Source organism: Phocoena phocoena, chromosome 11, assembly GCF_963924675.1.
Source record: "Phocoena phocoena chromosome 11, mPhoPho1.1, whole genome shotgun sequence".
Classification (NCBI taxonomy): domain Eukaryota; kingdom Metazoa; phylum Chordata; class Mammalia; order Artiodactyla; family Phocoenidae; genus Phocoena; species Phocoena phocoena.
Genome location: NC_089229.1, coordinates 41,792,301 through 41,820,031, shown reverse-complemented (window position 1 = coordinate 41,820,031; position 27,731 = coordinate 41,792,301). Strand labels below are relative to the sequence as shown.

The following is a 27,731-nucleotide window of genomic DNA, read 5'->3' as shown; positions in this document are numbered from 1 at the left end:
ATTGAATACAGTTCCCTGTGCTCTACAGTAGGACCTTGTTGTTTATCCATTCTGTATATAATAGTTTACATCTGCTAATCCCACACTCCCAGTCCTGCCCTCCCTCCTTGGCAAATCTGTTCTCTATGTCTGTGAGTCTGTTTTTGTTTTGTAGATAGGTGCAATATTTTATTTTATTTTTTAAATTTTTTTAAATTCTATTTATTTATTTTTGGCTGCATTTGGGTCTTTGTTGCTGTGTGTGGGCTTTCTCTAGTTGCAGCGAGCAGGGGCTACTCTTCATTGCAGCACATGGGTTTCTCATTTCAGTGGCTTCTCTTGTTGTGGAGCATAGGCTCTAGCCACATGGGCTTCAGTAGTTGTAGCATGCAGGCTCAGTAGTTGTGGTTCACAGGTTCTAGAGCACAGGCTCAGTAGTTGTGGCACACGGGCTTAGTTGCTCTGCGGCATGTGGGATCTTCCCGGACCAGGGATCAAACTTGTGTCCCCTGCATTGGCAGGTGGATTCTTAACCACTGCACCGCCAGGGAAGTCCTGTGCCATATTTTAGATTCCACATATAAGTGATATCATATGATATTTGTTTTTCTCTTTCTGACTTACTTCACTTAGTATGATAATCTCTAGTTGCATCCATGTTACTGCAAGTGGCATTAATTCATTCTTTTTTATGGCTGAGTAGTATTCCATTGTATATATGTACCACATCTTCTTTATCCATTTATCTGTTGATGGACACTTAGGTTGTTACCATGTTTTGGCTATTGTGAATAGTGTTGCTATGAACATAGGGGTGCATGTATCTTTTTGAATTATAGTTTTGTCTGGATATATGCCCAGGAGCGGGATTGCTGGATCATATGATAATTCTATTTTTAGTTTTCTGAAGAACCTCCATACTGCTTTCCATAGTGGCTGTACCAGCTTACATTCCCACCAACAGCATAGGAGGTTCCCTTTTCTCCACATCCTCTCCAGCATTTGTTATTTGTAGACTTTTTTTTTTTTTGCCGTATGCGGGCCTCTCACTGTTGTGGCCTCTCCCATTGCGGAGCACAGGCTCCAGACACGCAGGCTCAGCAGCCATGGTTCACGGGCCTAGCCACTCCATGGCATTTGGGATCCTGGACTGGGGCACGAACCCATGTCCCCTGCATCGACAGGCAGACTCTCAACCACTGCGCCACCAGGGAAGCCCCTTGTAGACTTTTTAATGATGGCCATTCTGACCAGTGTGAGGTGGTACCTCATTGTAGTTTTGATTTGCATTTCTCTAATCATTAGTGATGTTGAGCATCTTTTCATGTGCCTACTGGCCATCTGTATATCTTCTTTGGAGAAATGTCTATTAAGGTCTTCTGCCCGTTTTTTGATTGTGTTGCACAAAGCCCACACTTTTTATACCACACTATAGTGCTAGAAGACTAGGAAGATGGCCAGATGTTTCACTTTTTCTTTTTTTTTTTCTAGTGGAGAAAAGAATACTCCAGAAATTGTGTTCTAGTGAGTTTCATTTTCTATTTCAGAAAATATTTTAAATAAATTGCTAAAAGAGTGGCTATAAAAGGAAAAGAAAATATTCACTGAGAATACATTCCTGCGTTGATCATATTTCTTTAGTATAAAACATTTCAGATAATATTTATGTATTAAGGTATAAGAGAAATCAAATTATAAAGAAGGGTTCTTATGTTTGCATACTGCTTTACAGTTTTTTGAAGCACCTTTACATGTACTATTTTATTTGAGACAACTCTGTCAGTTTAGCAAGGCAGTGATTGCGAGGCCCATTCTTCAGATGAAGCTCAGAAAGGTTAAATGGCTTGTCTAAAGTCATAAAAGTAATCAGTGACAGAAGCTAGAGCTTGAAGCCAGGTCTTCTGACTTCCAGTTCAGTGTTCAGGACATAATAAAATAGCTAATGCTTACTGCATTCTTAATTTGTGCCAGGAACTGCTCTAAACCCATATTAACTCTTTACCCATATTAACTTATTTGAGTTTTGCAATGACAAAACTCAAAACTCTTTACCCATATTAACTTATTTGAGTTTTGCAATGACACTGTGAAATATTTTCTATTATTACTACTCCCATTTTATCTATGAGAAAACTGAGGCACAGAGTGATCTAGTCACTTGCTCGAGACCACAGTGTATGGTAGGTGGTAGAGCCAGGATTTGGCTTTAGAGCCAGAGGGCTTAACCACTACTCTATTTCCTCCTGGGGCATCTGGCACTGTCCTATGATATCACTCTGGACCAATAGCAAACCTGCGTGCTGGATGAAAATGCAGTTAGGTGACTACATGGTCTGCAGCATAACAATACTAAGAGTAGTGATTAAAGGTTTGTAGTATCCTGAATGGGAGTTCCTCCGAGGAAAGGGATTTGTAGTGAAGCCTTACATTGTTCGTTCCTTTTTTGCCTAACATGTTGTATTGCAGGTTACAAATGCAGGAAGTCGATTTACAGGTTGTATTATCTGATTTTAACTAAGTAATCCTCTCAAAATAAGAGGGTTGCCTGAAAGGATCCACACAAAGAAACTGTGTGTGTTGAGCCGTTTATACTGATAGATACGTGTGCATATTTTGCATATTCTAATAATGCAAGCACAATCAATTAATAAGATGATGCCAGGGCCACTACTTGTAATCCTTTGTGAGCTGAAGTGAGATAAAGCAATTGATAATCTAAGCAGATCTATCATAGGTAGTCTCATTGCTCTCTCTAGAACTATAATTAATATTATACAAAATGATAGAAAATCATTAATAATAAAAATAATTTTGGAGTCAAAACAGTTGGTGACCACTGACCTACACACACAAAGTCAAGCTGAACCCTTGGGCAATGAGCTGGATGACTGAGTTCAGTAAATACCAGGAACATTCAGACAGTCACATGTTTGGGGCTTGTTCATATGATCCATACAATTTCTATTGTCCTGTTTGTTTTGCAAGTGTAACACAAGTGTAATTCAGGTATTCTAAGCAACCCCCTAGAAGTTATTTGCAATCATTCTAAGCCAGTGGTTCACAGAGTATGGTCCCAGGACCACCAGCATTAGCATCACCCGGGAACTAGTTAGAAAGGCAAATTTTCAGACCCCACCCCAGATTCACCAAGAGAGAAGCTCTGGGTGTGGCAACAATCTATTGTTAAACAAGCTGTCCAGGTGATTTTGTTTATAATTTGAGAACTGTGTATTGTATGTATCTAGAACAGTTAAATTAGAAATAGTTGGAAGGATAGGGAAGCCTTTCTTAACGCTCAAAGCTAATGAGCATTGGATAAAGGCCACTTAAAGTGAATCTACTTAAATCACAGTTTTACAGTCTTGGTGTTCAAAGTAAGGTCCAGAGACTACCGTATCAGCACTTGTGGGAGCTCGTTAGAAATGCAGAATCCCCCTCCTCCAATCTTAACTGAATCATAACCTGCAGTTTAACAAGACTTTCAGGTGATTCCTATGCACATTAATATTTCAGCAGCTGGGTTACAGGAAATCGTTTTTTATATGTTTGATTGGGAATTAACTTCTAAAATGTCGATATTTTGCTTGTCTTTTGGACAAAAATTGTGTGACAGTATGATACAGCCTTCTTCCCCACTTTATGTCTGACTTGTGGTACTATCATAACTTTGTAATCAAAATAATTTGAGGGCTTCATTATTTTCCAAAGGCTTCTTTTAGTCTTTGATAATCAAATCATTCTCTTTTGAAGTGCTTATCAGCATCCCTGCTTATTTTCTCTCAGTACATGCATATCAGGTCTAATGTCTCCCTTTTCCATGGCTTTTATGTGACCCAGCAGTTTTCCAACATTATGTTCACTGACTTTATGAAACATACCTTGTTTTTAAAAAAATTCACAGTCCACTTTCGATTTGCTTTCCATTACATTTGTGGATGTTTACATCCAATATTCAGAGAAGAGCTGCCTGACAAGCTCTTTGACAGGATGGGTGGGGATGGAAGCTAGTGTAAAGCTGAGGATGTTTGGGTGAGGATGAACTTTATAAGCAGCCAGGTCATTAGCTGATTATGTCCATATCATGATAACTATTGCTTTCTCCAGTAACCTCATAACTGGGATGGTGGGATAATGGAAAACCAGATAACAGTGATCTGGATGTTAAGGGTGATTATCTCTGGGCAGTTAAAGTCCGGGTAATTTTTATTTCCTTCTTTGTGCTTATCTGTATTTTCTAAAATTTATGCAATGAATACATGTTATTTTTGCAACCAGAATAACTCTTTTTTAAAAAAATTATGTATACTTGCTACTTTGCAATTTTTTAATATAAATTTATCTATTTATTTATTTATTTTTGGCCGTGTTGAGTCTTCGCTGCTGCCCGTGGGCTTTCTGTAGTTGTGGCGAGTGGGGGCTACTCTTCAATGAGGCGGTGCACGGGCTTCTCATTGTGGTGGCTTCTCTTGTTGCAGAGCAAGGGCTCTAGGTGCATGGGCTTCAGCAGTTGTGGCACCAGGGCTCAGTAGTTGCAGCTTGTGGGCTCTAGAGCACAGGCTCAGTAGTTGTGGCACACGGGCTTAGTTGCTCCGCAGCATGTGGGATCTCCCAGACCAGGGATCGAACCCATGTCCCTTGCATTGGCGGGTGGATTCTAAACCACTGTGCCACCAGGGAAGTCCCAGAACAACTCTTGTTATTTAAGTTTGAATTGTATACACCCATGTAATCACCACTCCAAACAAGATAGGTAGGAACTATTTCCATCACCCAAAATGTTCCTTTGTGCCCTTTCAGACCAGAAATTACCCTCATATAGCACTCCTCCTGTAATATACACACTGCCTCTAAGGCCGTCTAACCTCTAGAGTGGTTTCAATGTGCTACTCTGGGACAGCACACTATATCCAGGTTTTAGCAATTACACATTTTTGTTGGCCTCAAGCATAGAACTTAAGAATACAGAGGTAGTCAATGCTGCATTCTGTATTTCTTTTCATAAACTCCCCCTTATGTGTTTCTAACTCATACTCTAGGTAGAAAACGAGAAAAAATGTTTTCCTCCCATAATTTCCCCTCCCCCACAGTCATTCCTTTTTCTTTTTCTTCCTGCTTTGAAACAGCTTCATAACTGCCCTGCCATCAGAAGTTTCCGTTATGATGAAAGCTTTGTCCTTGCCAAGGCAGAATTAACTAGAGCCTGCTTGCCAATGTCTAGGAGAGGAAGAGGTGTGTCACACCCCTCTCTCCCATACCAGGCCCCACCAGTGCCCACACCTGCCTCTCAAACATATCTTTCTTATTGCGCTCATTTATGGTAACAATAAAAACAGTAAAAGGAAGGAGATTAAAAGATGCTAAAGTTCAAAACACGCAAAGGACTTTCATACCAGTTACCTCATTTTGTTGGGCTCCCCTGCAATACCCCTTGAGTTCTGTGGGGAAATACCAGTATTCATTAATTAATTCTTTTGTTTATTCCCACAACACATATTTATATATGTAAGATACTATGTGCCAGGTGAAATACTAGGCACTAAGTAAGAGTGGCAAAAAAGGAATAGTCTCTCACAAAGCTTATTGTCCACTGGGGAAGACAGATGAGTAAATAGGCAGTTATGACTCAGGAGCATATTGAGCAATTTATGTAGAAACATATTGAGCGCAGGCTAATGATGATACTGCGAAGTTGGAAACAACCTGTCTTAACCATAAGTAGATGTTAAATTACTGTGCAGCTGCTTAATGGAATGTTTTATGGCCATTAAAAGTTATTTTTTGGAAGATACATTTGAGGATATATATTAATAGGCATGTGTTACTTTTATAATCAGATTTTTAAAACTGTAAGCTAAAAAACACAAGATTGTTACAAGCGTGCTAGGGTCCTAGCCAGCAGCTAGGGATGGTAATAATTTATCTACAACTACACCTTATGTTAAAGTATACTTTCTAAAAAACATTTAAAATGCTCCCTTATAATTTTTCTTTTAATAGGTTGTCTATAGTTACCTTTTTTGTTTTAAAACCTAATATTTAAAGAGTTTAAAAATATATACCTATTCATATATTCATATAGCTGTTTATAGGGCTTTCATATATTATTTCACTTCATCTCAACAATAATCCTGTGAGTTCAGTTATTTCCCCTTTTTACAGGGGGAAGCCAAGGCTCATTGATGTTGAAGAACTTAACCAACATTAGCAAGTTAGCAGGCGGCAGAGCCAGAACTCCAATCTAGTTTTTTTTTTTAACTCCAAATCCAGAGTTCCCTGCATTTTACATAGGTACCTTACTCATATTATTTACATCCCAGTGGTCCCCAGACATTTCTATTTGAACTAGCTTAATATAACTACTCGAGCTCTTTTTTTTTTAATTAATTAATTAATTTTATTTTTGGATGCATTGGGTCTTAGTTGCGGCACGTAGGATCTTCGTTGTGGCATGCGGGATCCTCTGCTGCAGTGCGGGCTTCTCTCTAGTTGTGGCACACGGGCTCCAGAGCTGGTGGGCTCTGTAGTTGCGGAACACAGGCTGTCTAGTTGTGGCCCGTGTGCTCAGTAGTTGGGGTGCATGGGCTTAGTTGTCCCACAGCATGAGATCTTAGTTCCCTGACCAGGGATCAAACCTGTGTCCCCTGCATTAGAAGGCAGATTATTAACCACTGGACTACCAGGGAAATCCTACTATTCATGCTCTTAAATTTATTTACATTGTTGCTTTTAAGAACTAATTATTGAAATAATTTCAGATACTTAAGTGCACAATGTAGAACCAACATATCAGTGATCTTTATTTTTTAAAGTATTTTCTTGATTATAATAGTAAAAACTATTTGCGTAGAACTTTTTAAAATGAGTATTATTCTGTCATACCAGTTTTTAAAACTTTTTCCCCCTTAATGTGATGGGTCTGCCGTATAGTTTTTTCAAATTAAATGTTTAAATTTTTATCAATATAATACATGCATGCAGATTGAAATAGCCCAATAGTATGACTAAGCCTATATGAAAAAGGGCAGTCCCTCGTCTATTCCCCCTGGTCCTGATTACCACTTCCCAACAGATAACTTCTTTTATCTAGTATATCCCTTGATAATCTGAAATAACACATGAATACTATTTTCTTCCTTCTTTCTTTCCTTCCTTCCTTCTTCCCTCCCTCTCTTCTCCCTCTTTCTCTCTCTTTTTCTTTCCCTCTCCCTTTCTTTCTTTCTCTTTCTTTCTTTCTTTTTCTCTTTCTTTCTCTCTCTCTTCCTTCCTTCCTTTTTCTTTCTTTCCTTCCTCCCTCCCTCTTTCTCTCTTTCCCTCCCTTCCTCCCTTCCTTCCTTCCTTTCTCTTTCTTTCTTTCTTTCTTTCTTTCTTTCTTTCTTTCTTTCTTTCTTTCTTCTTTCTTTCTTTCTTCTCTTTCCTGGTGATCTAAGTTACTCATGTTATCATCCCTCTTCAGCCTTGAGAACCTCCTTTAGTATCTCTTTAGTATCTCATTGAGTCCTTAACTCTAAATGGTAAGAACCAATTATATCCCCATTTCAGAGATGGAAAAATTGAGGCACAAAGATTTACTCAAGTTCAATTAGCTAGTATATAGTAGAGCTGGGTATTCACAGAGTCTGGAGATCTTAAAGAGTATGTTATGCTGCAGATGAAAATGTTAAATAACAAATGAAGAAAGTAATTTTCTAGAGTCAGCTAGTAGATAAGGGGGTCAGAGTAAAACCTTGATTCCCAAGTTGTTTTTTCTTTAACTCCATGTCAAAAATGTTCTTCAGATTACTACACAAGATGGCTGTCAGCCCTGAAGTTCATAGTAGACCAGTTAGACACCTCAGGAGCATCTGCTAGGGATCCTGCTCTTCTGACATGGCTGTGATCAATGCATTTGTATGTAAATCTTCAATTCCGTCTGCAACTGTTTTCTTAGAATAGACTTTTAGAAGCTATATTATTGGATTAAAAAGATATGAGGAAATAACATTTTTAAGGATTTTATACAATTTCGTGAACAATTTGTCAGAAAGATTGTTTCAATTTAAACTCACCCATGGAATAGGAACCACACCACTGAAACCACTGGTGCGTGCTCTCTCTCTCTCGTTTTTAATTCACAGGTGGAAAATCGAAGTTTACCTTTTACAAATTTTGCAAAAATTAGAACACTTTTTTGGCACTTATCAGTCATTAGTACTTCTTGTTTTAAAAACATCTTTCATAGTTTTTCTAACTAAGAAATTAAAAATAAACCAGAACAAATACTAAAATATTTCTCTGGCTCACAGAAAAGGCTTTCTTCTCAATTGTGTTTATCTAAAGACTTCTAAGGCTTTGCAAACTGAAGTCAAAATAATGCAATGAAATATAAAAACATGAAAATCCTCCAATTCAGCCAACCTCAGGTTTCCCCCTTTTTTTCTAGCAGATTCCAGTGTTTATAGTCTATATTTCTTTTAAAGAATAAATTCCCGTGAAATGTTTCTTACTAAAATAATTACTACCAAGTATCCTGTAAAATTTCTGGACTTCTGACTGCTAATAGTTTATTAGGTAAAACCCAGTGTTTATTGATAAAAAAAATTCTTTGGCAAAGCAGCCACAGGTGGCTTAAGCAAAAGGGAGCAAGTATTCGACTTGAACGAATAAAAATTACCTGAGTAACTTCTGGCAGTTCCATAAATGGTTATTTTTGAATTGTGAAGACCTGACCAGAAGGTCAAGAAACAGCTGGAGGCACTAAAAGGATTTTTCCAGAAGGAGGTCCTTAAGGAAAATATTGTCCATGGGTGAATGCCACTTTTCCAAACAGTGAGCAATCTGAGTCTGGTTAGTAGGATCCAGATTTCCCCCCAGTGACTTGACCTAGTGGTCTCCCACCTCTTAGGAGATCCTGGAGATGTGTATTGTAGGGTGTGTCTTAGGCGTCACCGAGACAAAGCCCCCTTTAGCTCGTCACCCTGGTGACTTCAGCCAGACTCATAAATGCAGCAGGTGTGGCTGCATTTATGAAACTGACCCCCAGAAAAGACTTTTCTTCTTGCTAAAAATACCTTTTCTTGCACTAATCAGCACATGGAGGGTGCTTAGTAAATATAAACAGCATATTATCTTTTTTTTTAATAGATCTTTATTGGAGTATAATTGCTTCACAGTACTGTGTTAGTTTCTGTTGCACAGCAAAGCGAATCAGCCATACGCATACATATGTCCCCGTATCCCCTACCTCTTGTGTCTCCCTCCCACCCTCCTTATCCCACCCCTCTAGGTCATAGCAAAGCACCGAGCCAATCTCCCTGTGCTATGCTGCTGCTTCCCACCAGCCAACTATTTTACATTCAGTAGTGTATATATGTTGATGCTACTCTCGCTTCGCCCTCCCACCCCATGTCATCAAGTCCATTCTATGTCTACCTCTTTATTCCTGCCCTGCAACTAGGTTCATCAGTACCTTTTTTTTTTTTAGATTCCTTATATATGCGTTGGCATACAGTATTTGTTTTTCTCTTTCTGACTGACTTCACTCTGTATGACAGACTCTAGGTCCGTCCACCTCACTACAAATAACTCAATTTCATTCCTTTTTACGGCCGAGTAATATTCCATTGTATATATGTGCCACATCTTCTTCATCCACTCATCTGTCAATGGACACTTAGGTTGGTTCCATGTCGTGGCTGTTGTAAACAGCATATTCTGAAAGGATTTCAAGACACAGAGGGTATCAAGAAAAGTAGCTTGGACTACATTTTTTAAATAGGTGGATAGAGGGCTTCAATGCATTGCTATAAACCAAGTATTTCAGCAGTATTTGCCAGTGGCCTGCCTGGGTTATTGAGAAAGTTCCCTGATAATTGAAAACAGAGGGTTAAGAACTTGAGCTCTGGAATCTGACAGACATGGATTGAATTCCGGTTCCACCACGTAGCAGCAGCAGACTCTTTGGTAAATTGCTCAGTCACTTTGTTTGTTTTGTTCATTCATATCAAATGGGGCCTATAGGTATGAATACCTCACAGAGTCTGTTAAGATCAAATGAGAGAAAGTGTGTAAATGGTTAACATACTGCCTGGCAAGTAGTGGGCTCAGTAAGTGTTTGGTGCAATTATCTCAGCCAAATCTAAATCATTACGTCTGTCAGTCTACATCCATTTATGAAGATTGCTATATGATTACTCAAAACTATAGTCTTCTTAAAAATGGAAGTATAGATGATTTACAATATTGTGTTGGTTTCAGTTGGACAGCAAAGTGATTCAGTTTTATATAATATATTTTCAGATTTTATTTTATTGTCCATTATAGGTTATTACAAGATATTGAATATAGTTCCCCATGCTATACAGTGAATCCTTGTTGCTTATCTATTTCATATATAGTAGTGTGTATCTGTTAACCCCATACACCTAACTTATCCCTCCCCTACCCCACTTTCCCCGTTACTCAGCCATAAAAAAGAATGAAATAATGCCATTTGCAGCGACATGGATGGACCTAGAGAATATCATACTAAGTGAAGTAAGTCAAACAGAGAAAGACAACTATTATATGTTATCACTTATATGTAGAATCAGAAAAATAATACAAATGAATCTATTTAAGAAACAGAAACAGACTCACAGACATAGAAAACTATGGTCTTTTAAATACCAAGAGAGACATGGGAGTGACTCAGATGACTTCCTGAGAGAAACGACAGAAATAAATACTTTTTGCTTGTCTCTTTGAAAATAACAAGTCATAAATCTCAGCTTGTGAATCACCACCCTGGAGTCCAAAGTGGTGGACACTCCAAGCTGTAGGACAGAGAAACCTAGCTTAGCAAGAATCAAAGAGGCAGTTTACAAAGCTTCCCTCAGAGTGGGTGGTTCTTGTTTCTTCCCCAGATTATACTGTCACTGACCAACCATGAAGAAAAAGTCCTCAGAGTTTAAAAATGTAACATAATAGTATTAATGATTTTAAAAAGCAGGCAAAAAAAAAAAAAAAAAGCAAGCAACAGCAGCAGAACAAGTTGGTTTGGGTCAAACCGACAGGGATGGATTCCTCAAAAGTCTTGTTCTTTCATTTCATTATTTGGAAATTTTTACATTTTCGCATTCTTTAGTCTTCCTTGCTGTGCCCCTCAGATGGAGGTGAAAGAGCAAGGAATATATGGTAGGAGGGCAAAAGGGAAGAAATCTACCAATGAAATGGAAGGGTCCTTTGGAATGATTCTTGTTTATTTTACACAGGGACTTAAGTAAAGCTGACATATATGTTTCTGATCTCCCTCAAAATACTGAGTCAGATAGGAAGAGTCCTGCCTATCTGTGATTTTTTTTGCTTTGGCTCCAGGTCATTTGTTTTTGACTCATCTAACAGCCCTGACAGAATGAAGGAATAAGAATGAAGACGTGAGAAACTCTCTCTCTTCCCTGCTTAGATATGAGCATGTGGAGTAAATGTAGGTTAGGATGACAGTCAGAGATCTTCAACATTTATGGGCTGTGCAGTGACGCACAGAACTGCAGGCCTAGTTTGAATTTACATGCCCAGACAACCCTAGGTTTACTAAGGCAGTTCCATCTTTTACCTTGAACAGTTGTTACCGAATGAAACTTGGGTCCGCTCGCCCGCTGTGCGGCAAAACCAATTTGCTGACACCTAGTTGTGGTGAAGAAAATATGGCGTTTATTGCAGGCACCAAGCAATGTGTATGGGTGGTTCATTCTCAAAAGACCCCAACTCCCCAATGGCTTTCAGGCAAGGATTTTAAAGACAGTGTTAGGGGCTTCCCTGGTGGCGCAGTGGTTGAGAATCCGCCCGCCAATGCAGGGGACGCGGATTCGTGCCCCAGGCTGGGAAGATCCCACATGCCGCGGAGCGGCTGGGCCCGTGAGCCATGGCCGCTGAGCCTGCGCGTGCGGAGCCTGTGCTCCGCAACGGGAGAGGTCACAACAGTGAGAGGCCCGCATACTGCAAAAAAAAAAAAAAAAAAAAAAAAAATACAGTGTTAGGAGAAAGGGTCATAGGATGCATGATGAGCTTGTGCGTGGACCTTCTTCTGATTGGTTGGTGGTGGGGTCATACGGTGATGTTTTGAGAATCTCCACCTCCAACCATTCTGGAGTCTATGTGCTTGCGGTCAGCTTGTAGTCATCATCCTCTACCAGGTGGGGGGAGAGGAGGTTCTTAGTTTCTGTAGAGCAACTCAAAGATATGTATCAGGTTGTCATCTATATCCCTTTAGGAGGAACTAGGCGTCCTGTGACTCTTGTCTTGATCGTTAACTGCTTGAGCCTGCTCTTTGGAACTCAGGGAAGACCTAGGATACTAGAGCCCTTTTTCTTTTCTACAAATAAGAGACAGAGGGCCCAGAGGGACTTTTGTACCCAAGAAGTTCCCACAGGCTCCTGCTCGGTTTCAATCCCTCCCTTTTTTTTGATACTCCTCAATCTTGAGGGGGAACAGGTACAGGACAGGAAAGGAAATAAAGTTTTGGATAGAGAGATTAATCATAAAATTGGCAGAGGAACTAATTTTTAGGGAGACTCAGTTTCACAGTAACTGTGAAGTTGGGGAGAGAAATCTTAAATATGCATAAAACAAATCGCAAGTACCATGTTGGGGTGCAGTGTAGCCTAGTGGTTACCAGCGTGGACTCTAGAGTCAGACTTCCAGGGTTCAAATCCAGTTACTGGTTGTGTAGCTTTTGGCAAACTATTCAACATCTTAGTGCCTCTGTTTTCTCATCTGTAAAATGGGGATGATAAGATTATTTACCTCTTAGAATTGTTGTGAAGATGGAATGAATTAATACATGTAAAGCACTTAGAATAGATTAGATCTTTGATAATCTGACATATGTACTTGGCATATATTATTTCTGAAGTCTTCATAGCAACCCTCTAAGTAGGTATTATGAACTCCATTTTACAGATGGAAACTACTAACCTTTGGGGTCTGAAAGACCTTGATTTGAATTCTACCTCTGAGATGTTTGGCCTCGTCGAGATATTTAAAAATAACTGAGCTGGGGCTTCCCTGGTGGCACAGTGGTTGAGAGTCTGCCTGCCGATGCAGGGGACACGGGTTCATGCCCCGGTCTGGGAAGATCCCACATGCCGCGGAGCGGCTGGGCCCGTGAGCCATGGCCGCTGAGCCTGTGCGTCCGGAGCCTGCGTGTCCGGAGCCTGTGCTCCGCAATGGGAGAGGCCACAGCAGTGAGAGGCCCGCGTACCACACACACACACACACAAAACTGAGCTGATAGTCAGGGAATAATGCCTACCTCCCAGTATTCTGCTGTAATTGCATGAGTTGACCAACATAGAGCACTTTGCACCATGCCTGGCAAATGTTAGCAAGCTTGCTGCATTGCCCATCTCTAGAAAATATTGTTCCTATTATATTTTATGTAAATGGGATCCCAATTTCATTTCCAATACAGAAATCCTTACTTAATCATATTCAACCTCTTTTGAATAGTTTTTAGTGAAAAAAAACTCATTACTTCACTAAGCGGCCTATTATTTTTTGAGGACTTTTAATTGTTAGGAGGTTCTTTATTGTGCTGAACTGAAATCTGTCTTTATAGATTTCATGAAGCCACTGAGCCTAGTTCTGCCCTTTTGGGTGGCACAGAATGAGTCTAGTATTGGATCTTCACAGTCCTTACATGGGTGGGGAGGGGAAGGCATGGGCCAAGGATATCTCTGCATAGATTTCAGGGCTCTGTGAACTTAGGTGGGAAAAAAAATGACATCTTTATTTTCACTTATCTGTAACCAAATTTAGATGTCCTTCAATTATGTACGGAGGCAACAAACCTCAGTAGTTCTTAACAGTCTCCATGACTTTGTCGACAACAGAAATCACACATATCTTCATATGACATTCCAATTGTTCCAGAAATCTTGAAATGTCATTGACAGCATAACTTTGCAATTTCAGAGGTTATTAAGCCTGTTGCTACTTCTTGTTATTTATTGTGCTAATAAAAAAAATCATATACATTGCTGTATTGCATACTTGTTTTATTTATTTATTTAATTTATTATTTTTTTGTGGTACGCGGGCCTCTCACTGTTGTGGCCTCTCCCATTTCGGAGCCCAGGCTCCGGACGCACAGGCCCAGCGGCCATGGCTCACGGGCCTAGCCGCTCCGCAGCATGTGGGATCTTCACAGACCGGGGCACGAACCCGTGTCCCCTGCATCAGCAGGTGGACCCTCAACCACTGTGCCACCAGGGAAGCCCTGTTTGTTTGTTTTTCGGCATGCAGATCTTTGTTCCCCGAACCCGTGCCCCCTGCAGTGGAAGTATGGAGTCTTAACCACTGGACTGCCAGGAAAGTCCCACAAACTTGTTTTAAAAAATATTTTGTTGGGCTTCCCTGGTGGCGCAGTGGTTGAGACTCCGCCTGCCGATGTAGGGGACACGGGTTCGTGCCCCGGTCTGAAAAGATCCCACATGCTGCAGAGTGGCTGGGCCCATGAGCCATGGCCGCTGAGCCTGCACGTCTGGAGCCTGTGCTCCTCAACTGGAGAGGCCACAACAGTGAGAGGCCCACGTACCGCAAAAAAAAAAAAGATAAATTTTGTTGATTGTATTTCAATATAATTGGTTTCCTTGTAATCCTATGTGTTGTAGTTTGTGCATTTAAAAGTATTGTTCTAAGAAAGCATTCATAAGCTTCACTGGACCACCAAAGAGCATTAAATGTTTAGAAACTCTGGTCTAATTGCTTGTGGATGCGTCAGGTCTTCAAATATTAAAAAACAGCTCTGTTTCCCCAAGCTTTCTCTTTTCCAGACTCAAAGTTCCTAGTATCCTATTTCAGGACAAGTCCTCAGGAAGCTGCAGCCTGGGAGGGGCCAGCACGGGAAATGAGATCCTCCCACTGGAGAGATGGAGCCTGCGACACAGGAGCAGAGCCAGCTGCCTATGCAGGTACCAATACTATTCTATGCAGAGCACAGGCAGTAGAGAGAAGGCCAACGGAAAATGGCTGGTATTTCAAGAAAGCACTTCATATGTCTGGGTGCGTTGTGGAGGGTGAAGGTAGTAGTAACACAAAATAGCAGAGGACACTGCTCAGAGGGGAATGGAAAAAACATTCATCAGGCATCAAGCTGGACAATTTACAGACATTATTGGATTTATTTTCATAGCAAACCAGTATGGTGGATATTAACATGACTTGGGAAAGTCAGTTAGCTGGTGAGCATGTTCTGGGGTATGGTGGGAGGATTTCAGCTGTTTGGGGGTGGGAGTGGGGTTGGCAAGAGGCAAGCAAGACGTTAGTTCTAAAGTGACTTGTGGAATTCGGCAAGACCTTAGTTCTAAAGTGACTTGGCGGAATTAGGCAAGGTGCCAAGAAGCACTCAAGCACAGCAAACAAAACAGAAACCACTGATCAGAACTGGTACTCAAAATGGCACCTGGGGGCTTCCCTGGTGGCACAGTGGTTGAGAGTCTGCCTGCTAATGCAGGGGACGCGGGTTCGTGCCCCGGTCCGGGAAGATCCCACATGCCGCGGAGTGGCTGGGCCCGTGGGCCATGGCCACTGAGCCTGTGTGTCCGGAGCCTGTGCTCCGCAATGGGAGAGGCCCGCATACCAAAACAAACAAACAAAAAAAAGTGGCACCTGGGTTTCTAGAACAAAGAGAGAAATGTACACTGACCCTTTCACCTCTGTGCCTTTGCTTATGGCCTTCCTTCTGGCTGATTCCTCTATGACACCCAAACTCCAGGCTTTTCTGCCTTAGATAGACCAAATCCCTGTCAACTGATCATCTGTCTTCAGGGACCTCATTCAACGTATAACACCCTTTCTTGCCGTTCACTTATTTCCCCCTCTCAACCTGGAGTAACTTAATAAAGAATCAAAACCTTCTTCTTCAACTGAGATTGCCAGTTTACCTTCAAGATCACAACTAAATGACTAGTGAGAGTGCCAATGAGTGTGTTTCTAAATCAGTCATTATTCATTTCAAGAAAAATGCCATACTGATATTTTAAATAGTCAATGAAGTTTTTTAAAAAGATGAATGTTTTCATCAGGTACTTTTCCCTCAAGGATTTTGAAACCTACCTGTGGAAGCTATTGTTTAAAAAACATAATATTATCCTTTATGCAAAAGATTTATTGGATGAACATCAATGAGTCTGAAAGGGTATATAAAAGATAGGTTTAATCCTATTATTGGTGTTTGGATGCACCATAATAATGACAATTCATTTCAATTCAAGAAGCATTTACTGAGCAAATGCTATTAACAGAAGGTACTCACTCTGCGAGATCAATCAGATATGTGCTCTGCCTTTGAAATGCTTTTCATTTAATGGCAGAGACAAACATAATAAAGAAATGCTTACGGAGGCTTAGTGTTAAATAACAATACCTTCTTTCTAGCTAGAAATAAGTTTTGGAGGATAGGCATTGTTTTTTTCTCCCTCCCCCATTTCCTTCCTCCTTCCTTTTCTTAACTTTTTTTTTTTTTTTGGCTGCACTGGTGTGGCTTGTGGGATCTTAGTTCCCCGGGACAGGGATTGAACCCAGGCCACGGCAGTGAAAGTGCCGAGTCCTACCCACTGGGCCGCCAGGGAATTCCCATCCTTCCTTTCATTAACTTTTAAAACCACTCATGGCATCTAATATACACACTTCCTATAAGAGATTTCTAATGAATTTCAGGTGGATATGTCGAACTCAAGTATTTTCATTAAACGTTTCAAGATGGTAGGCCTTGATTATTAGACACCCTATGGTGTGTGTCTACATGAATGCTGTGAGAGTAATTCTTTTTGCAAATTACTAATTGATTTGTTTATTCAAACTAAAAGGTTTTCCTTTGCACAATCTCTTGGATTTTACCTTTAGAGACACTGTGAGTGTTCCAAGTCAGGTTGGTTCTCTGAGCCTTAGTTTGTTTGTAAATGATATTGCTGGGCTAAATGATGTCTAGAATCTGAGACCAACTCTAACATTTCTGTACTTCACTGGCACTTATCAAGAGAGGTCCACTTTATTTATATAGCCAGTCACTCAGGTTCAAAATGGTCATTCAGTTCTATAATGGAAGCAACATCCATGTGAGGAAAATGTCAAGATGTTTTAGGTAGAACATTATTATAACATGGCTTAGTGTTAGGAAACGTATGTGTGTATGTATGTGTCATTGGTTGAACCAAAGTCTGAAAAATGCTCACATAAAATAAACGCCCTCTCTAAGTTTGTTAGCTGATTATGCAGGTAAGTGTCTTTTTACATAGTACCAAAAAGATTTTTCTTGAATTAAAATTAATTCTCTGGCCTATATTAGCATATGAACTTTCAACCACATAAATGAAAATTTTTCATGTATATTTTTCCACATGAGAGATGAAAAGAGTTCCTTAATACTGACTCAGCCATAGCTTTCATCTTCATAATATTTTAAAATACATTCTTCAAATGTAAATTACAAACAGTTTGAAAACTGACGGTTCTTTCTTAAAAAGTAATTTCTTTGAATTAAAATGTGTATTTTGGAATAAAATGGAATATATACTGCACACTTAAAGAGATTTCTTCTTGAGGTTTGAAGAGCTTTACAAGTGTGAGATAATGTGCAAGGCCATTAACTCTTATTTATGACAATCCTATAAGGAAAGGTAAGAAAAAGTCTTCAGGATACTTTCTTTTTAAAAAAATAAAGTTCTTTGATCATTGATATTGAGAGTTTCAATTAAGTGCCATATATTTTGGTCATACCTTAACCTTTCTTGTAATGCGAGTAAATCCTAGACGAACACATAGGCAAAGGCAATGAACGTAGCCTGGTTGAGATGTGTAATAGTGACGAGGGAGCAATAAGATGTGAAGCCAGCTGGGGGAGGAAATACTCAGGCAACTGCAGCCTTCCTCACTCCCACCTGAAGTTCACCTAAGACCTTTCTACCTCTTATCCAAGACAATCCTGATCCCTATGACAACACACCTCCAACCACCAGGTGCTTAAGGGCTAACTACTGTGCCTCTTAAAAAGGGGGTGTTTGCGCTTCCCTGGTGGCGCAGTGGTTGAGAGTCCGCCTGCCAATGCAGGGGACACGGGTTCGTGCGCCGGTCCGGGAGGATCCCACATGCCGCGGAGCGGCTGGGCCCGTGAGCTATGGCCGCTGAGCCTGCGCGTCCGGAGCCTGTGCTTCGCAACGGGAGAGGCCACAACAGTGAGAGGCCCGCGTACCACAAAAAAAAAAAAAAAAAAAAAAAAAAAAAAAGAGGTGTTTGAAGCTGCAAAATACATAAGTGGAATGATGACAAGAAAGTGTAATCTACTGAGGTGGGAACATGCCCTAGGCATTATAAAAACTTAACAAGCTATAATCTCCAGCAGAACGATTCTTTAAGTCTTACACACTTTTGTACCATTTTGCCCCTTGTTTACCCAGGCACCCACCAGGGGAAAGAACAACAAAAAAATTGAACTTTTGTTCAAATAATACTAATACTCAGTCATCATTAGTAGAAATAATAGCTCTAAAATATCAGCGTGATGTTAGATATTCCAAAGCTACTTGCAAATGCAGCGTGAATATCAAACTTTCTCAAAATTTGGAGTCCTAGCGCTAACTACATTTATTGTCAATTGAAGTAGATAAAAAATAGCACCAGAAATCTCCCCTTTGTAGGTCAGTGTTCACTGCTGAGTGTGCTGTAATTATGTACACTAAATGAGCTACAGCTTGAGCTAATAATACCATACTGAGTACTAGAAAGCTGTAATTATACAACAACATAATGTATGCTTGGCAAGATTTTCAGTATTCGGTAATCTACTGTCAAATAGCATATGGCAGAGTTAAAAGTCCAACTTGGGGGTTAGAAGAATTGGTTTAGACTGAACTAATTTGTGGCATTGTGGCCCAAGCAGAATAAGTCAGATGCCTGTTAGACAAATCCAATGATAATGAATACATCTAGAAATAGTGCAAAGTCATATAATCACGTGACTTTAAAACACAAAGCATTTCCAAGATTGAACACCTGCTACGTACCTATGCACTGTATTGGGTGCAGGAGATTTAAAACAAAACAAAACAAAACAGGAGAGGAAGAAAGAATTCCTGACTGCTAATTGCTCATAATTATGACATAGGGTGAATTCGGGTTTTCATAGAGATATGTACAAAGTATAATGAATTAACAATGTTATTGACAGCTCTGCTGTCTTTAATGATGACCTACATTAAATCACTACTCTATTGCTTTGTTTGAAAATGTTTCCTTTAAATCTCATGTTCTTCTTATATTTTTTAATAGAATTACACAGGAGAGCCTTCATAAAGATGTTTTTGTTATGATTTTCTCCCTCCTTGCTGAGCCATCATATTTTACTTTGAGTCCTGCCTACTTTACTAAGGGCAGCTAAGATTATCCCACTGTTACAAATTTGTCCTTCCATCTGTCCCACGTAATAGATACAGAGAAATCTGTTCTCTTTAATACAGTTAATGTAGTGTTTCTTCTGTATACCTTACCTCTGAGATCCATTTAGCTTACAAAAAGCTTTATGTAGAAATCTATTTGATGGTATTTAAAGTACATATGCTTATATGTAATAAAAGTATTTTATTTTATTCTGGTAGAAATTACTCATTGGCCAAGTGATTCCTTGGGCTTTGTAGGTGGTAAAGAAATTTTCAGTCCGATTGATTTGATCATTTTCAGGAACTTGCTTTAAAGACATTTAGATTTCTTGTGACTATTTTGGGAAATTTCCAGCTTCTACAGTTGTGTGTTTGCATGGAAACCTGTCCAAGTTTATTATGACGAAGCATAATTTTATTTTGTACATGTTGTTCAATTCAGGGAAAGGTGTGTACGTTTTGATGCAACTAATCTCCTGAAGCTCTTATTAAGCAATAAACTTGGATCATCAGGCAAAAATGATCACTTTGACTTAGCCACTTTTGATAGGTCATCACTTAGGAAACTATTCAAGAGGTTTTTTCCTCTTCTAATTCATGTGCATAAATTTTCTTCCCATTGTGAGTACTGGTGAGAATGTTCAGAGGTTATTAAGTATGACTACTCAAAGAAAGCCATAGATTACTGCACTGCTTGCTGAGATAAAGCCATACAAGTGGTTGTACACTTTTGTAACATAATACATTCCTGAAATTCATAATTATATGACAAAAAGGACATATGAATTAGGAAGTTAACAGTAATTATAGGTATTTATTAGGCAGAATTGAATAAGCTGATTGTTGAAATGCAAAGCAGATTTACCTGTGCCATTAAACTAAACCGGCTAATTATTGCAGTGTGATCCACAAGTGTTCTCTTCACTGTTTCTCTTGCTATTGATAAGTCACGGGATTATTGGTTTCTCCCTATCTACTTCAGAGGAAGCACACAATTTGTTTTTCTTTTTTATCCTTTTCCTTCCTTCCTTCCTCCCTTCTGCCTTTCCTTCTCTCCTTCCTCCTCTCTTTCTTTCTTTTCGGATAAGATAATCCCAACTGAATCAACAGAAAGGCTTAGAGCTCATAAGAGAATTCAGTAAGAATGCCAGATACAACAAGATCTGCTCACAGAAATCAGTAGTGTTCCTCTGCATCAGCAATAGTCAACTAAAAATAGAACAGATTCTGTGATGTCATTCATAATGCCATTCAAAACTATCAACTGAATTTAACCAAATAAACAATGTACAAGATCTCTATGGAGAAAAGTTTTAAGGGTACAAAAGCCTAAATAAATGGAGTGTTATACCACACTCATGAAATGGAAGGCAACAGTGTAAAGATGTCAATTCTCTAAAATTAATCAATAAATTCAATCCCAATTAAAATTCCAGTAGAACTTAAAAAAAATGAATTAAACATATTTATTCTAACATGTGTAAGATGACTAAATATATTATGAATAATTAAAGCAATCTTGAAAAAGGGCAGTGAAAGGGGGGAACCTCACTGCCAGGTATCAGACAACTGATACATGCATGTAGAGAAAGAACTGATAAATTATTTAATAGATTAGGGAAATATGTTATGGAGAAAAGTAATGCTGGATTCTTAGCCTATACCAGTGTTTCTCAACCAGTTTTTTCATTACTATCCTTTGAAGAAAAATTTTTAGGTATAATTTTTTCCCAATTTTCCTCCTTTCCCAATAAAATTTTAATACCCTGGATATAGAATATATCTGTTTATGGCCCTTAAAGGGCTATAAACAATTGTACTATCCAAGGGTTTTTTTACCCCCTAAGAACCAATTTCACTTTCTTAGGAGTGCCATTACCCCCACTGAGAATGCACGTTTATACCATATACAAGGGTGAAATCCAGTTGGATTAAAGTCTTAAATGGAAAAAGCAAATCTAAAAAGGCTAATGGAAAAGGAGAAAGAAACATGTAGATTATTCTTCTAGCTTTGGGGTGTGGAGGAACTTCTTAAACCAACACTCAGAAACACAAACTCTAAGATTAAAAAAAGAAATGGATGGAAAATACATTAAAATTAAAAACTCTTTTTTAAAAGATATAATAGGCAAAGTTCATATACAGATCAAAAATTGGAAAACGATGTTTGAAACAACCAGAGGAATGGCCAAGATGGCAGAGTAGGAAGACTCGAGCTCACCTCCTCCCATGGGCAAACCAAAATTACAGCTCTTTACAGAGCAACTATTGATTACAATTGCAGAGGTTCTCCCCAAGGAGTGAGAGGTCTGAGTCCCACATTGGGCTCCCCATTTTGGAGGGTCCTGCACCAGGAAGATGGGCCCCTAGAGCATTTGGATTTGAAGGCCAGTGGGGCTTACTTTCAGGAGAACCTGAGGGCTATCAGCTAGGACTTCCACTTCTACTGTGGCTAGGACTTCCACCACAATCAGATAAAGAAAAGAAATAAAAGGAATTCAGATTGGAAAGGAAGAATTAAAACTGTCACTGTTTGCAGACAACTACATGTAGTATTCTACATGTAATACTACATGTAGAAAATCCTAAAGAAACCACCAAAAACCTACTAGAACTCATCAATGAACTTGGTAAAGTTGCAGAATACAAAATTAATACACAGAAACCCAATGCATTTCTATACATCAACAGTTAACTATCAGAAAAAGAAAGTAAGAAAACAATCCCATTTATAATTACATCAAAAAGAAAAAAATACCTAGAAATAAATCTGAGGAGGTAAAGACTGATACTCAGGAAACTACAAGGTACTGATGAAAGAAGTTGAAAGGGCACAAACAGATGGAAAGATATAATGTGCTCATGGATTGGAAGAATTAATATTGCTAAAATGACCATACTACCCAAGGCAATCTACAGATTCAATGCAATCCCTATTAAATATCAATGGAATTTTTTCAAATGAATTTATTTATTTACTTTTGGCTGCACTGGGCCATTGTTGCTATGCACGGGCTTTCTCTAGTTGCGGTGAGCAGGGGCTACTCTTCATTGCGGTGCACGGGCTTTCAGTGGCATTTTAATTTTATTTGTTTTTTTTTTTGCGATACATGGGCCTCTCACTGTTGTGGCCTCTCCCGTTGCGGAGCACAGGCTCCAGATGCACAGGCTCAGCGGCCATGGCTCACGGACCCAGCTGCTCCACGGCATGTGGGATCTTCCCGGACCGGGGCACCAATCCATGTCCCCTGCGTCAGCAGGCAGACTCTCAACCACTGCGCCAGGAGGGAAGCCCATCAATGGCATTTTTAAACACAAAAGACCTTGAATAACCAAAACAGTTTTGAGAAAGATGAACAAAATGGAGGTATCATACTCCCCAATTTCAAACTTACTGCAAAGCTACAGTAATCAAACCAGTATGGTACTGGCACAAAAACAGACACATAGATCAATGGAACAAACCAGAGAGCCCAGAAATGAACCCACTCTTATATGGGCAATTAATCTACAACAAAAGAGGCAAGAATATACAATGGGGAAAAGACAGCTTCTTCAATGAATCATGTTGGGAAAACTGGACAGCTATATGCAAAAGAACCAAACTGGACTACTTTCTTATACCACGCACAAAAATAAGTTCGAAATGGTTTAAAGACTTAAATGTAAGACCTGAAACCGTAAAACTTGTAGAAGAAAACATAAGCAGTACACTCTTTGACATCTATCTTAGTAATTTTCTTTCTTTTTTTTTTTTTGATATGTCTCCTCAGGCAAGGGAAACAAAAGCAAGATAAACAAATGGGACTATATCAAACTAAAAAGCTTTTGTACAGCAAAGGAAGCTATCAACAAAACAAAAAGGCCACCTACTGAATGGCAGAAGGGTGTATTTTGCTTATATAGTAGGATGGGTCCTTATGATGGAGAGGGGAATAAGGGTGGGAATCAAGGATGAAGGAGGAAAATTAAACAAAAGCAAATAAGAGAGGGCCCTTGCAAAGACTGATGATGGTAGCAATGTCATGAGTATCTCAGCTTTCCCCACCTGAAATCCAAAACCCAAAACAACACAGTATAGATTACATTTTACCACATTCCAGCAAATAACCTGAAATGGTCTGAGACTTGTGAACACTAATTCCAACCAAGTTGTGGTGACAGGCCTTGCCTGAGCCCAACTCCCAATTTGCCTTCTGTGTTCTATATCCAAGGATATATATTGCTTATATATTCTAATGGGTCCCTACAATGGAGAGGGAAATGGAGGTGGGAATCAAGAATGAAGAAGATAAAAGAAAACAAAACCAAATAAGAGGGAACCCTTGCCCAGACTGATGTTGGCAGCATGCCACGAGTAAATCAATTCTCTGTACCTTAGGTTCAAAACCCAAAACAACAAAATATAGATTTTATCACATTACAGCAAACAACTTGTAGTGGTCTGAGACTTGTGAACTCTGATGCCAACTCCAACTTGAATTGTTTTCATTCTTTTTTTGATCCTTGAGTTCTGTTGTCTCTTTCCTATGTCACCTCTTCCATTAGAACTAGTCATTTGACTTTCTGCTCTCTCTAAAGGACTTTCTATCAAACGTGTCCCTCATCTTTACAAATTTCTTATTACCTTAGAATAGGGTCATTCTGGTCTTTAAGGGCCCAACAACTCTGCCTCAGCCCACTTGGCTAGCATAGTGGCCAGGCTTATCAGGACCCCCAGGCAGTACCACTCAGTGTATGGAAAGTGTCTCGGGTAAGCAGGGGCCTCAGAACTCACTGGGGGTACCAAAGTCTCTCATGAATATTGTGAGCAACTCTTTCTGCCTAAGGCAGTGGTTGTGGCTGGTGGTGGGAAGCAATTGTAATGGGGGAGATAGAGGATGAAGGGGTCAGGAGAGAAGGATAAAATGAGAGAGGAGAGCAAGAGGTGACTACGAAAGAATGCACAGTTTGCTTCCCATTCCAGTTTATCAGATTCAGCATGTGATATGTTAATTTAAGAGTAAGTGTGTGTTGGGATAGGAAGGCAGCCACACTTGAGTGACCCCAGGGCATCAGACAGGAAATAAGAGAATCTGACTTTAGCTCTCTTTGAGTTAGATATCTGAGTGGTAGATGCATGGGCTGTGGAATGCTGAAAGGGAAGGTTCTTCCCTCATTTCACAACTACAAACAAATGAAAAGATTTAAAACATTAGAAATTTGATAGTTTATACAAGAGATCCTGCCAATTTCACATACCAGCTACTGACAATGTGGTTATTTGTTGTTTGATATTAAACTTGTTCCTATTATTCTGTGCCAAGAGCATTTGCAAGGTCTGATCAATAAAAGGAGGAATAAATATTTTTATGTATACCACACACCAAATAAAGTGGTATCCTTGTATATTCAATGATTTGAACGATATAGAAGTTTATTTCTCTCTCACATAATAGTTCAGGCATGAGCAGTACAGGGCTGTTACGATGACTGCATTGTCAGGTCCTAGGCTTCTTTTAGCTGTTTTCTCAACCATATCTAGAGGGTGAGCTTTGTCTTTAAGAGCAGAGATGGTGCATCATCATCACCATATCCCTGACACCGGAGATGGAGGAAAGAATGTTCTCTCCTCCCCTTTCCTGGCACAAACTGGGAATCACGCTCAACAGTTAGCTCACATCCTAATGGCCAAAATTTTATTACATGACTACACACCTAGTTGCAAAGGAATCTGGGAAATGTAGTTTTTATGGGGTTGTCTGTGCCAACCTAAGATTTTTCTTACTCTCGACAAAGAGAAAAATACATTTTGGATGACAACTGCCAGTCTTAGCCATGGTAGAATATTCATAAAAAATTTGATCTGAGATCTTTTTGTCAAGGGGAGGGCAATGATAAGAGCTTACTCTTTCAATGATGAAGGCTATGAAGGGTTCAGTTCAAATAATGTAAATATCAGACGTGATCCCTGTCCTTGAGGAACTTATAGCCTCACGGAGGGACACAAGAATATATACCAATTATTTCAATACAAAATAAGATTTTTTAAAAATTTTATTTATTTATTTTTGGCTGCGTTGGGTCTTCGTTGCTGCACGCGGGCTTTCTCTAGGTGCAGCAAGCAGGGGCTACCCTTCCTTATGGTGCGCGGGCTTCTCATTGCAGTGGCTTCTCTTTGTTGCGGAGCATGGGCTCTAGGCGTGTGGGCTTCAGTAGTTGTGTCTCGCGGGCTCTAGAGCACAGGCTCAGTAGTTGTGGCACACGGGCTTAGTTGCTCTGCGGTATGTGGGATCTTCCCAGACCAGGGCTTGAACCCATGTCCCCTGCACTGGCAGGCAGATTCTTAACCGCTGTGCCACCAGGGAAGTCCCCAAAATAAGATTTTAAATTAAGCATACACAAAATGCCATGCATAAACAAGAATGGAGAACTGATCCAGATATGAGCTCTTTGAAGATGCCCATGCTAAACACCAAGGATGAACCAAGTCTCAAAGAAATAAGCCTATAAAGAGCTATAGAAATTAAATGTTAAAAGAATTTTTCAACAAAAATTGTTTGTAAACTAATAACTGTAGTTTACTTCCTTCAGTGGAGTGATAATATTACCAGTAGGCCTGGCAATATTCTCAGTGACATCTTTGGCGGGTCAGCAGCTCCCCAAAGCTACAGCACATTCCAGTTTTGCTACTCCTGGTGCCACAGCGCTTCAGGAGCTGGCCCCGGTAACACTGGTCTCTGTCCTTTGAAGCAGGAATAGTTAAGTGTCTCTTTACTTGGTTAGACCCTCAGTAAGTAAAACCTCACTTAGGACAAGAATCGAATGTCACCCCGGTTTCACTGGCTCTCGCTCTCGCCTGCTAATACAGGATCTCAGTGTTCTGAGATCTGCAAAGGGCCCTCCCCAGCCCAAGTATTTATGAAGGTCCCCAGGGTGTCTCTCCCACATGTTCCTCAAACAAGACTCGTCAGTTAACCTACAGCAAAGGTCATTTTGTTTTCATCCTCTTACCCCAATCCTTCTCCACTGAGCATGTCAACCTCATTCTCTAGATAGAACTGGTCTGCAAGACACTGCAGTCACTTCTGTGGCTGTGCTTGCTGGGCATTCCTGCCTCCTCACAGTTGATGCATCCAGTACAGGGAAGCCCTGGCCATGCCAACAGCGTGTGGAATTCTCCCTTTCTTCTTTTAGGAGCCTACCAATACAGGGCAGTTATCTCACGTTATCTTTGTGAACGAAACGTTTTCACTTAGAGTTACTCTCTGCTAGCCATTCCCACACCCTGGGTGGAATGTGAGTCTGTGGGGCCTTATCTGATGGCAAAGACACCACATAATACTCAAAATTGCCCCCCCCCCCACAGCTTTGATGTCTCTTCCCTTTCTCAGGGAGTGCTTCTCTCTAGAGGGCTCCCCCTTCACTCTTGCAAATTCTTGAAGCCGCACCCCTGTGGTTCACCAGAAGAGCCCTGAGATGTCTGAGTTCCATTTGGCTTCAAAGTGGGACATCTTCCAACACCAAGTTAAGGAAGGACAAGGTACATATTATATTACACGCCTCATTTTTTTTTTTTTTTTTTTTGCGTTACACGGGCCTCTCACTGTTGTGGCCTCTCCCTTTGCGGAGCACAGGCTCCGGACGCACAGGCTCAGCGGCCATGGCTCAGGGGCCTAGCCGCTCCGCAGCATGTGGAATCCTCCCAGACTGGGGCACGAACCCGTGTTCCCTGCATCGGCCCACGGACTCTCAACCACTGCGCCACCAGGGAAGCTCGCACTCCTCATTTTTTGACATCACCTCTGAGACACAACTCCTCCCTCTTAACCTAGCTGTAAATTACAAGTTTCATTAGAAACCCCGAAGCCCATCTCTTTGCTATTTGAGCACAGAATGGTTGTCCAGAAGAGGAACACTTAGTGCAATAAAGATTTAAGAAATTCCTTCTGATGTGTTCTCCCTTTTCCGTAATCTGGTTGCCTTCCCTGTGGACAGCCCCTTTGCCATTCTAACCATAGGAAAGCGCAAGCGCGTGCGCACGCGTGTGGCAAAAGAGAAGGATGTGATATGTGGACAGTTCGTGTCGGATAAGAAAGGGAAATAGAAAGCCTCTCCTGTATTGGGTGAGAAGAAAAAAAGGAAGCAAAGTTTACACCATTAAATGGGAGTGTCCAGGCATAATAAGAAAACAAATAGTTGGCTTAGGTGAGCCCATAAAGGCCAGGGAGGCATGACACAAGCATATTTCAACATCCTTTTTTTTATGCTAATGGACCCTTTGGGTGGGTGGTGCTGACTTAGCTCCCCACTGAGATGATTACCTGCTGTCTTTGTAGGCAAAGCCGTAGGTATCTGGCTCTTGACAGCAGCCTGACACTGACA

The 27,731-nt window shown here is 40.2% G+C and overlaps 1 pseudogene; it reads left to right on the top strand.

Moving 5' to 3' along the window:
• LOC136131350 (14-3-3 protein theta-like) overlaps nt 1-27,453 on the top strand; it is a 53,211-nt pseudogene extending 25,758 nt beyond the window's left edge.
• The last annotated feature ends 278 nt before the right edge of the window (nt 27,454-27,731 follow it).